Source organism: Limanda limanda, chromosome 4 (assembly GCF_963576545.1).
Source record: "Limanda limanda chromosome 4, fLimLim1.1, whole genome shotgun sequence".
Taxonomy (NCBI): Eukaryota; Metazoa; Chordata; class Actinopteri; order Pleuronectiformes; family Pleuronectidae; genus Limanda; species Limanda limanda.
Window position 1 is genome coordinate 31,989,635 of NC_083639.1, and position 10,739 is coordinate 32,000,373.

The 10,739-nt window shown below is 46.3% G+C and overlaps 1 pseudogene; it reads right to left on the reverse strand.

The window, feature by feature from the left end:
- Positions 1-5,042: 5,042 nt before the first annotated feature.
- On the reverse strand, positions 5,043-6,419 carry LOC133000728 (E3 ubiquitin-protein ligase TRIM35-like; annotated as a pseudogene).
- Between the last annotated feature and the right edge of the window lie 4,320 nt (positions 6,420-10,739).

A 10,739-nucleotide genomic window follows, 5' to 3' on the forward strand; every position in this document is an offset into this window, starting at 1 on the left:
CCTGGAGCTCTGCTGGACACGCTGGACGGACGAATGGATTCATGTCTTTACAGAAACATGAAGACGCTCTGTGAATCTAATCAACCTCTGAAGAGATTTAACCACTCAGATCTCAATCTGCTCCTCACGGCTCCCGGGTGCTTCTGCAGCTGCTGGTTTCAGCTGCTAATCGCCATCATTACAGGATCTAGATGCTTGAACAGCATGAAGATGTTAAAGTGGAAATCAGAGCCAACGGAGCTGCAGATGTTTCTGTTGATTTACTTCTGCTTCAACACGATGTGAATGAACTCAACACACTTTCATTATCAGTGAATTCTCTTCCGTCATTGAAGGCTCTGAGTTTCAGTGAGTTGTCCCTCTGGTTTGTCTGGTGTCTTTACGACAGAGGGTCGAGATGTGAAAGCCTCGAGCAGACGATGACGTTCTGATGGTTTCATCAGATCTCGACCTGCGGAGGTCACCGAGCGGAGAGGAGAACCAGCACCTTTGAGCCTGAGGTTCTGCAGGAGAACAGTGGAGTGCTCTGTCCAGGCTGGTGGAGCAGTTCCAGAATCTCAGGTTTCATGAGGAGAGATGAGCAGGCAGGTGAGTGTCCGCTGGAATGAAGGTGTGGTACCAGACCTGGAGAAGACGAGAGCCACAAGGCAAAGCTCACCAGAGGTCCTGGGTAGTGACCAGAAGAACCAGGTCGTACATACAAACCACTGGAATGAGTTTCCTCAGCCTCAGAGAGACGATCTTCAGAGATCTTGAGGGACTAGAGGAGACATCCTGTCTTTCCACTGGAGGTTTCCCAGGAACCACCAGCTGGTCGGGGTGCCGGGGACGGATCCAGAACCCACAGGAGGGACTACATATCCCATCAGCCCCGGGAGCGACTCAGGTTCCACCAGGAGGAGCCGGGGAGACGAAGGTCTGGAGCATCCTGGTGAACTGTCTGCGTCTGTGACCCGAGCAGGAGAAGGATGACACGCCTCCTCTTCCTTCCTCAGGTCCCGTGCTGCTCCACCAATCAGGAGTCAGTGTCAGCTGTCAATCAGGACTCATTGAAACCAGACAGATCAGAAACACACACTCATGTTGTGTGATCTCTAGCCACAGTCTGTGGTGTGAACCTCTCACTGGTCAAACTATTCTTTAAACGATGATTCATTCCAGATCATTTCCATTCTCCGTTTATTACACTGGAGTAAATCATACCAGAGTAATGATGATCTAACCTCCTCTTTGCTCTAATAAGATGTGCAGCGGGCACGGAGGGGGGGGGGGGCTGCCCTCAATTACCCTCTTTATATATCGGCCTGTGGAGCTGTGGAGCGGTGACATCACTTCATTACAACCATCTTCTGATTTAAAGGTTCAATCTGCAACTTGTAAATCAACCGCACCTGTGATAAGAACCTCCTGAACCCTCCACACTGAGGGAATCCAAACCAGGAGAAGACCTCACCTCCCATCATCCCTCACTGCTGGTGGAGACGCCTGAAGAGTCAGAAGCTCCCGGTCGTCCGTCCATCAGAGGATCTGGAGTCAGTGTGGAACCTCCTGTCATGTGTAGGATCTTCTCATGGTAGAATCGGTCTCTGGTGTTCAGTAACATGTAATCGTCTCTCCTTCAGTCTCCTGCTGATGCATGCTTCTCTTCGGTTCTGATCACCAGCTCCGGTGCTGCTGGAGAAACACCTGAAGCTGTTTGAGAAACACACAATCAGACAGCGACGCTAACGAGCTGATAAACTGTGAGAATCTGAGACCATGAGTCGAGAAGTCACTCAGCTCGGATCGATCCAGGAAGGAAGCTCAAATATCTACGACTCTAACGCTGCCACCTTTCTCCGATCACGTGATTTACACGTGATCACATTTCAAACCAAGCTGATCAGAAACATGAACAAACATCTGTGAGGTAAGGACCTGAAATGAAAAACCTCCTTGAATCAATTCATTTCTTTCTCTTTGACCGAATCCTAACAAACGTGATCTGAAGGAACTTGAACTTCCTGATTCGTTACAGAGGAACTCATCAGTTCCCACGCTGAGCAGCTGGAGTCTCACTGACCTCCATCCTGTTGTGACTAGGGCTGCAAAATTCTGGGAATATTCAAAGTTGGAAACTTTCCATGGGAATTAACGGGAATTAAAAGGGAATTAACGGGAATAAACTGGAAATGTTGAGGGTAATTTATACTAACTGTATTTACCTTGTCATATACAGACATAAATATAAACATTTTGTTTTGTCATAGTCTGATTTGAGCCCTGAGGAAACTTTGGGCACTTGACTATATGCTTCTGCATCGTTGTGTCATTCTTAACATAGGTCTTTGCACAGTATTTGCAAATGTACACAGCCTTTCCTTCTACATTGGATGAGGTGAAATGTCTCCACACATGAGAGAGTGCACGTGGCATTGTTCTGTAGAATAAGATGAGAAAAAAGTTTGTAAAAAAACACTAATGCAATGCCAGAGATATAAATAGTTAGCCAAACAATTGGAATCGTCTGTAAACATATTTTACAATTGATGGATAAATGAATGGAAATAGTCTAGATGAACAGATGAACAATCCTCAATCAGCATGCTCATATATTTTCCCAGTAATATCATGGAAACTTACCTGACTAGTCCTTCACTCTACAGCAGGCCTCAATAGCCCTGCTGTAGAGTGAAGCATGCTGGGAGTTATCTGTGCATGTGATGGAAGAATGCACAGTGGAGGGTTGAAACTCAACGTTCCATACATCTTTAAAATAGAGTTTGAATCATGTTTTTATTGCTCAGCATTTAATTTGCATAGTTGTTTTTTTTTTCGAAATTCCCAAAATTCCCGAGCTTAATATTCCCGTGGAAAGTTTCCGGAAATTTACCGGAAACTTTCCGCCCCTTTGCAACCCTAGTTGTGACAGAAACATTTCAAATGGATCCTAATAAACCAGTTCACCTGCTGGTTCCTTCACTTTACTCCTGTAACATGGTGAAACACGTTCAAATCTCACATCTACAAGAAGCAGCTCTGAAGGCTTCAGTGTGTGTGATGAGGAGAACAGAGGAGGAGGAGGACAGAGGAGAACAGAGGAGGAGGAGGACAGAAGAGGAGGAGGAGGACAGAGGAGGAGGAGGACAGAAGAGGAGGAGGACAGAGGAGGAGGAGGACAGAAGAGGAGGAGGACAGAGGAGGAGGACAGAAGAGGAGGAGGAGGACAGAAGAGGAGGAGGACAGAGGAGGAGGAGGACAGAGGAGGAGGAGGACAGAGGAGGAGGAGGACAGAAGAGGAGGAGGACAGAGGAGGAGGAGGACAGAAGAGGAGGAGGACAGAGGAGGAGGAGGACACAGGAGGAGGAGGAGGAGGACAGAGGAGGAGGAGAACAGAGGAGGAGGAGGACAGAGGAGGAAGGCTAGATCCTCCCTGAGCTCTGCTCCTGTCTTCAGAGCAGATTTAATTCACATTGTTCAGCATCGAGACGCAAGGAAACACTCACAAGGGCTCGAGTGAGGAAGATGTGTTTAACACTGCAGCAAAACACACACACACACACACACTCACACACTCACACACACACACACACACACACACTCACACACTCACACACACTCACACACAACATGTGCTCTGCGGAGCAAAGATGCTTCTGACTGTGTTAAACAAGCCCTTAAATCATCTTTGCCAGACGCAGCGAGTGAGAAGAGGAAGCATCCCCCCCACCACCACCCCCCCCCCCCCCCCAGGCAAAAGGCCATAATAAGCGTATTGTTTTTCAAAGAGTGAACCTTGAATCCGAGTCTCGTCTCCCCAGAGTCGCAAGAGGCTTACGCTTCTGAGCTATTTGCAATTTCAAATACATTTCCATGGCTGTGTGTGTGTGTGTGTGTGTGTGTGTGTGTGTGTGTGTGTGTGTGTGTGTGTGCGTGTGTGTCTGTGTGTGTGTGTGTGTGCACGTGACACAGATTCTTAGAGAAAAGGGACCGTTGAGGAAGAAAAGACACAATTATTTTTCTCTGCTCAGTTTTAATAACGTGCAAAAGTAATTCCCTTATGAAAGCTGCGGTAATTTCCCAAACAGTCTTATTATGTGACAATCATACTTAGAACAAATGTATAAAATTGCGAGGGATTTCAAATGAGGAGGAATGATTTCTGTGAGAAGCCTCAAGAGTTCACATACTTATTGTTTTGACTTTGGAACGTTATGTATCTGTGTGTATTTAGTCCGTCTGTCCGGATGTGAGATGTAGAGATTTGTCTGAACTTCCACATCCACACGATTTAATCTCCTCGTTCCAAACGTCATTGGATCATAATCTATTATTTGTTTTATGTAACGTTTCCTCGTAAAAAGACCAAATCAGGCTGTTGTGGATAATGAGACTTTTTCAATGGGTTCATTTCTAAGTCTGGAATCAGAGTCTCACGCGTCTCAGTGGACGAGACGGATCCTGAGAAGCTCTGATATTAAAACTCCACATGTCTCCGGGACACTCGAAGGAATCATCCACCTCTGAATAGTCAAAACCTCTTCGTCCTCCTCCTCCTCATCATCACCCGTCTGCTCCCGGCGTCGTCCTGAATCTCTCAGTGTGTGATCCTCCACTCGTCAGGGCGCCCCCCCCCCCCCTCGGAGGACACGACCCGACCTGTGGAGCTCGGGCTGTAGATCACACTTGTAGGTTCAGAGAGCAATTAGTTGAAGAGATTAATCACGACAGGAAGATTCTTCCGGTCCCGTCGTGTCCCGAACCTAAAGTTCAGCATCTCGTGTCGGGCTGTGTCCTCCGAGGGGGGGGGGTGTCCTCCTCAGTGATGGATGTGTCTCTGTGTTACTGTTGAACACTGACGCTGACAGAGATGCATCTTGAGGAGTCTGAGGGATTCTCTCACGTGGAGCTTCTGAGACAAAGACTGAATTCAGGTGTGGATAGCATCAGATTGTTGGTTGTTTTCCACAATAAGGATCCTTTAGAGTTTCAGTGTCGACCAGTTAAGATCTGCTTCAGTAACAAAACCAATAAAATAAACACGATGAATAAAATCTTTATCTCTAACGGCTCTGATCCAGCGTCACAGAGACTTTCACAGGTAACAGCTTGAAGTGATCTAAAGTGTTAAAGTATGGAAACATCTTCTGAGTGAAAGTGTGTTTGAAGGTGTGAATGTGTTTGTTAGTATCAGGATCAGAGAACGACAGTTCTCCTCTGTTCCAGTCCAGTTTCACTCTGATCCTCTGGATCTTCTGCACAGAGAGAACAGATGATCCTGATGGTGACACTGCGTAGTATTTACCTTCATAGAACAATATTCTCCATGTTCCAGACAGTTTGTTTCCCTTCCTCTGTTCAGACTCTGCTGACACACCCAGTGCCCAGAGAGTACTGTCTCCAACCAGGACGTCCCAGCTGTGAGTCCCTGAGTTAAAACCCTCAGATCCCAAGACTGAGTTGAAATAATCAAACCTCTCTGGATTGTCAGGAAGCTTCTGTTTCTCTCCTCCTCTCAAACTGGTCAGATCTTCAGACAGGACGAGCCATGCACCAGCAGAGTTTGGATCCAGAACCACAGGACTGTAGGAGACCATGTCCTTCATCTTGTTCCAGATGTTGAAGCTCAGGTTGCCCAGATGTTTGGCCTTGTCTATCAGAGCTCCTGAGGCCAGCTGTGGATCATCCAGCAGGGGGCGCTGCTGGACTCGCTCCACTGCAGCCTTGTAGTTGAGCAGGAACGAGACGTCTTCAGCTCTCAGCTCGTCCTCTGTGGTTCTGATTGTGTTTGAAAGAGCCGTTATGTCTCTGCTCAGAGACTCAATCTTCTCCTTCATCCTCTGACTCTTCTGCTCCTCTTCCTCCCTCAGTGCAGCCATCCTGGCCTCCTCTTCCTCCTCCAGAAACTGATGAAGCTTTTTAAACTGCTCCTTGATCTTTGTCTCTGTGCGTCCGGCCTGGACCTTAATGTGTTCTGCTGTTTGTTCAAACTCTACTTTAACACGTTCAAAACTCTGTAACTTCTTCTTCAAGAGCTCCAGAGTTTCCTGAAGCTGCTTCTTGCTTCTAGCTTCATCGATGGGTCTGAATCTGTGGCCGGTGTGTTTTTCTGAATCTCTGCAGACGAGACACACTGGCTGCTGATGGTCTGGACAGAAGTGTCTGAGTTTCTCTGAGTGCAGACTGCAGAGAGCATGTGAAGAGCTCTGATCTCTCTCCTGTAAGAAGGTCTCACACAGGTTCTTCAACACCAGGCTAACAGGTGGTTCAATCATTGAAGATCTTCTCTTACAAAGTGGACACTCTTTTACTTATTTGTCTTTCCACCAGCTCTTCACACAGTCTTTACAGAAGCTGTGGCTACATAACAGTACAACAGGATCTCTGAAGACATCATGGCAGACGGGACAGCAGAGATCCTCTTCTGATCTGGAAGCCATTGAGTCTCCAGGTGAAGCTGGAAACAGACAGTCAGTCAGTCGCAGCTCCACGAACTTCTCTGAGGTTCACTTCCCCTCTGAGTCGAGGTGTTTGTTGAGTCTGTGACGTGCTGAAGTCTTTTTAAAGAAACAGAAGTAAAGTGCAAACAAATGGACACATTGTCAGAAAATTAAAAGATGGTTTTACAAATTCAAATCAGCTCAAGTTTTCTCATTAATTTGTGTGTGAGTGCAGTAAAAAGTATGACATCATCAAATGATTGTATATTTTGTCGTGATTATTATACCTTAGGTGTGACACAATTATACAGTGTGACTTTGGGCATTCAGTAATTGTGGCTGTCAGAAACATATTTAATACAAGACATAAAGATTCCTTTGATCTATGACCACTGACACTGTCACTGCAGGAGTGGAGTTGTTGTTTACGATTCAGCATCAAAGGATTCCTGGTCCGCGATACAGAACCTTGTGCTTTAATGGCGTGTAATCAAACTTTGACGCCACGCAACGGTCACACCATGTGACGAAAAATCGATCTTTGAATAACTTTGTATCCCCATCTTGCATCTTGTTGTGATGACACTCATCTCAATTTGAAGTTGATCTGATGAAAGCTCTGGTAGAAGTACCTCAAAGTAAAAATGTGGAACATGGCCAAAATGGCCACTAAATGCAAAACAGCAGGTTTCTTGTGGCGTTTTTCCAATTGCACCTCCAGACTTTTTTGTTTGTCTGGACATGATACACATGTGTATCGATTTTTGTGAAGATCGGTCAATGTTAACACGTTCCAGGGGTCTCAGGGGGGGCACCGTTGAGCCATTTTGCGACGCCCATTGAAAATTCCTCCAGAATACATACATTTTCACCACTTTCTAATTTTCCGCAAATTTTGGTAAGATTTGAGGATGTTAAAGCCTTCAAAAAGCCAATTAATTTGCCTGAATAATAATAATAATCCTTATAACTTCACCTGTCAGTGCTCGGGCCCTAATTAATATTAAATAACAATTTTAGTTAACATTAAAGCTTCCCTGGGGCAGCCTTCAAAGGAAGGAAAATAGACATGGAAATATTAACTACAAATTTTGAACTTTGAAGAATGATTCAATTATTAACTTTAACCAAATTGACCACGTCAGTAGTAAGCAAAGCTGAAGGATATGGAGTTAAGAGGTCGGAAAACTTCACACTTATGCAACATTAATGAAGACAACATTTGTGTTTAAGGAAAAACATGTATTATGAAATAATAACAGTATAAACACAAACTAACTAAGTGAACTAAGACTGCTGGAGAACGTTTGGGCCACGAGGGATTTGTTCATAAGAATTTAGTGTTTAAAGGAAGAATTTAGGACGCCATCTTAGCTCAAATGAACCTTCTTCACCAAGTCAGCTCGGTCAAATCCTCGTTCTGAAGCTCGCCCCTCGTTTCCTGACCAGAGACTCGCTACTGCCCCCTAGCTGAACTGCAGCCAAATATGGAACCAGGGGGTAATTAGGACCTTAACCCCTCCTTCTCCATGTTAGTAGATGGGACTTGGACCAAGTCTACCACCACATTCATGTGGACCTTAAAGAACAAAGCTCTGACGTGTTCCAGTCATCAAACCTTCGTCAGAGAATCAAACACATCAAACGATGGTGGAAGAGCCACTCAGCCAATAGGAAGAGCCGCTCAGCCAATAGGAAGAGCCACTCAGCCAATAGGAAGAGCCGCTCAGCCAATAGGAAGAGCCGCTCAGCCAATAGGAAGAGCCGCTCAGCCAATAGGAAGAGCCGCTCAGCCAATAGGAAGAGCCGCTCAGCCAATAGGAAGAGCCGCTCAGCCAATAGGAAGAGCCGCTCAGCCAATAGGAAGAGCCACTCAGCCAATAGGAAGAGCCGCTCAGCCAATAGGAAGAGCCGCTCAGGTTTGGGGTTGTCCAGCAGATGGTGAAGTTTAGCTCAACATGTCAATCACAACTTATCAAAGACTTCTGAACAAAGACTTTTGATTGTTCTTTGTTCAAAGCCACTGTGTTATTAATATTATTAGTAATAGTAGTAGGAGGTCGTTCCTGATTGGTGGAGGGCGTGGCTCAGAGGATCCTGGACACCACGGCTCCTCTGCTGCTCAGACTCTCACAGTTAATGTTCCCTGAGTCGACTCACTGCTGATCCAAGCTTCTCAGGGTGAGAGATGTGTGTAACCTCCAGAGAGTCCCTGTGTTGGTTCCTGTGCAGCAGGTCCAGGACCAGTGAGAAGGAACCTGCAGGACGTCTGGTCACAGAGTTCTGCTGCTGCTGAGATGAAACTGAAATCACTTGAATCCTTGAACAAAGGTCTTGTGTCGGTGGGTGGAAATGTAAACATGGATTATGTTTTTCTCAAGTTTCTAAAAACCAACACAGGCTCTGTTCTGTCTCCTGCTCGTTCACTTTCCTCAGAGTCGCACTGAGTCGCAGTCACTCGTGAAGTCACTGAACAATCGGGTTGTTCCTCTTTGTTTATGTGGTTTGACCCCTAGGGGCAGAATCTCTCCGAGGCTCCATTTGAGGAACGATCGCACTAAAATCTCTCTGATGCCCATAAAAACAAACACAATCATCCCCTTCACATTAGTCTTTTATCAAAAGACCCAATTTTCACGACAAGTAGTGATATGAGGTGATGTTACAGATATGAACAAAAGGGACTTGATCACAGATTTAAAAACCATTTCAACACTTAGCACATCATCTACAGATCCACCTCAGTCATCGACAGCTCCTCCTCCTCTCACTCAGCGCAGCCTGGAGGTCGAGAGAGGAACTGCACCCAGGTTCGATCTTCCCCTCGTCCCACACACCACCGGCGCTCAGTGGAAGCAGCGCTAACGTTCATGTTCCAGAGCCTGTGAACGAAGAGAAGGGGGGATGAGCGGAGGTGTGGAGAGAGACAGCCAGAGGAGGAAGGGAAGATGAGCGGAGGTGTGGAGAGAGACAGCCAGAGGAGGAAGGAGAGAGCGCTTAGAGAACAAAAAGAATGTTGAGAAACGCTAAGGAGAGACGGAGGCTGACAGAAAGAGGGAGAGAGTGAATAAAAGAGATCAGAAGAAGTGACAGGAGAGAGGAAGCTGAGGCCTCCACGTCTGAATAAGAGAGGGAGGACACGCTGGATGTGAGGAGGCAGAAAAGAGACATGAAAGAAAGGATGAGGCTGAAAGTGAGAAGAGTCAGAAAGTTCTGCAAAGAATAAAATGAGACAAACGAACACGGAGAAGGAGAAAGAAACGACAGAGGAAGATGTTTTTTATGGTGAAAGAAAAGGAGGAAGGTCACGGAGGGAAGGACGAACGTGATCAGAACTCGGTAAAGTTGAACAAAAGAAGACGGAGACAAAGTGTGAGGACAAAAGAGAGGGAGTGGACGAGGAGGGAGGTGGGAAGAGGAGTAATGGAAGATGAGAGGATGGAGAAGTCGGAGGAGACAAAGAGAGAAGAAGAGGAAACAGCCGAGGACACGAGTGAGAGGACGTCTCTGCTTGATGGACGGAAGACAGAAAAGAGAAGAGGAAGGAAGGAGAGGACAGGAGAGGAGACACTGCAGGACAGACAGGAGGGGGGGGTAAACGAGGGAGGATAGGAGGAGGTGAAGAACAGCAGAGGGAAACCATTAAAGAGAATTGAGCAATCATGTGGATAAATATCGTTATGACTCGTATATGAGTCAGTCGGACAGATGCATTGTGGGAATACGAGTCAGATGAAGAGGAAGTTCTCTCCGTTCTTCTGGGTCTAACATCTCCTTCATGTCTCTTTTCACACCTTCTCCCTCTCTACGCTATATTTAGCTTCTGTTTCCCCCCCCCCCTGTCTACAGGCATCATGCTTTTAAAATACATCTCCTCCTTTTCACCCTCTCTGTCATCCTGTCATCATCAGCATTGTTCCCCCCCCCCCCCCCCCTCTGACTGGACATCAATTATTCAGCAGGGGATCAGGTGGCCTACTTACCCCGACACACACACACACACACACACACACACACACACACACACACACAGACACACACACACACACACACAGACACACACACACACACAGGTTGAAGAAGAGGTAAACTAACATGTTCATATAAGTTCAGAAAGAAACATGAAATATAATTATGGATGGGTGAGTGTGTGTGTGTGTGTGTGTGTGTGTGTGTGTGTGTGTGTGTGTGTGTGTGTGTGTGTGCGTGTGAGAGAGAGAGAATGGCATCTCATGAGAAGGACAAGGTATTTTTGACAGGTGATAATAGATTGTGTGTACGACGGCTGATATCTCTCTCTCTCTCTCTCTGTTCTCCTGA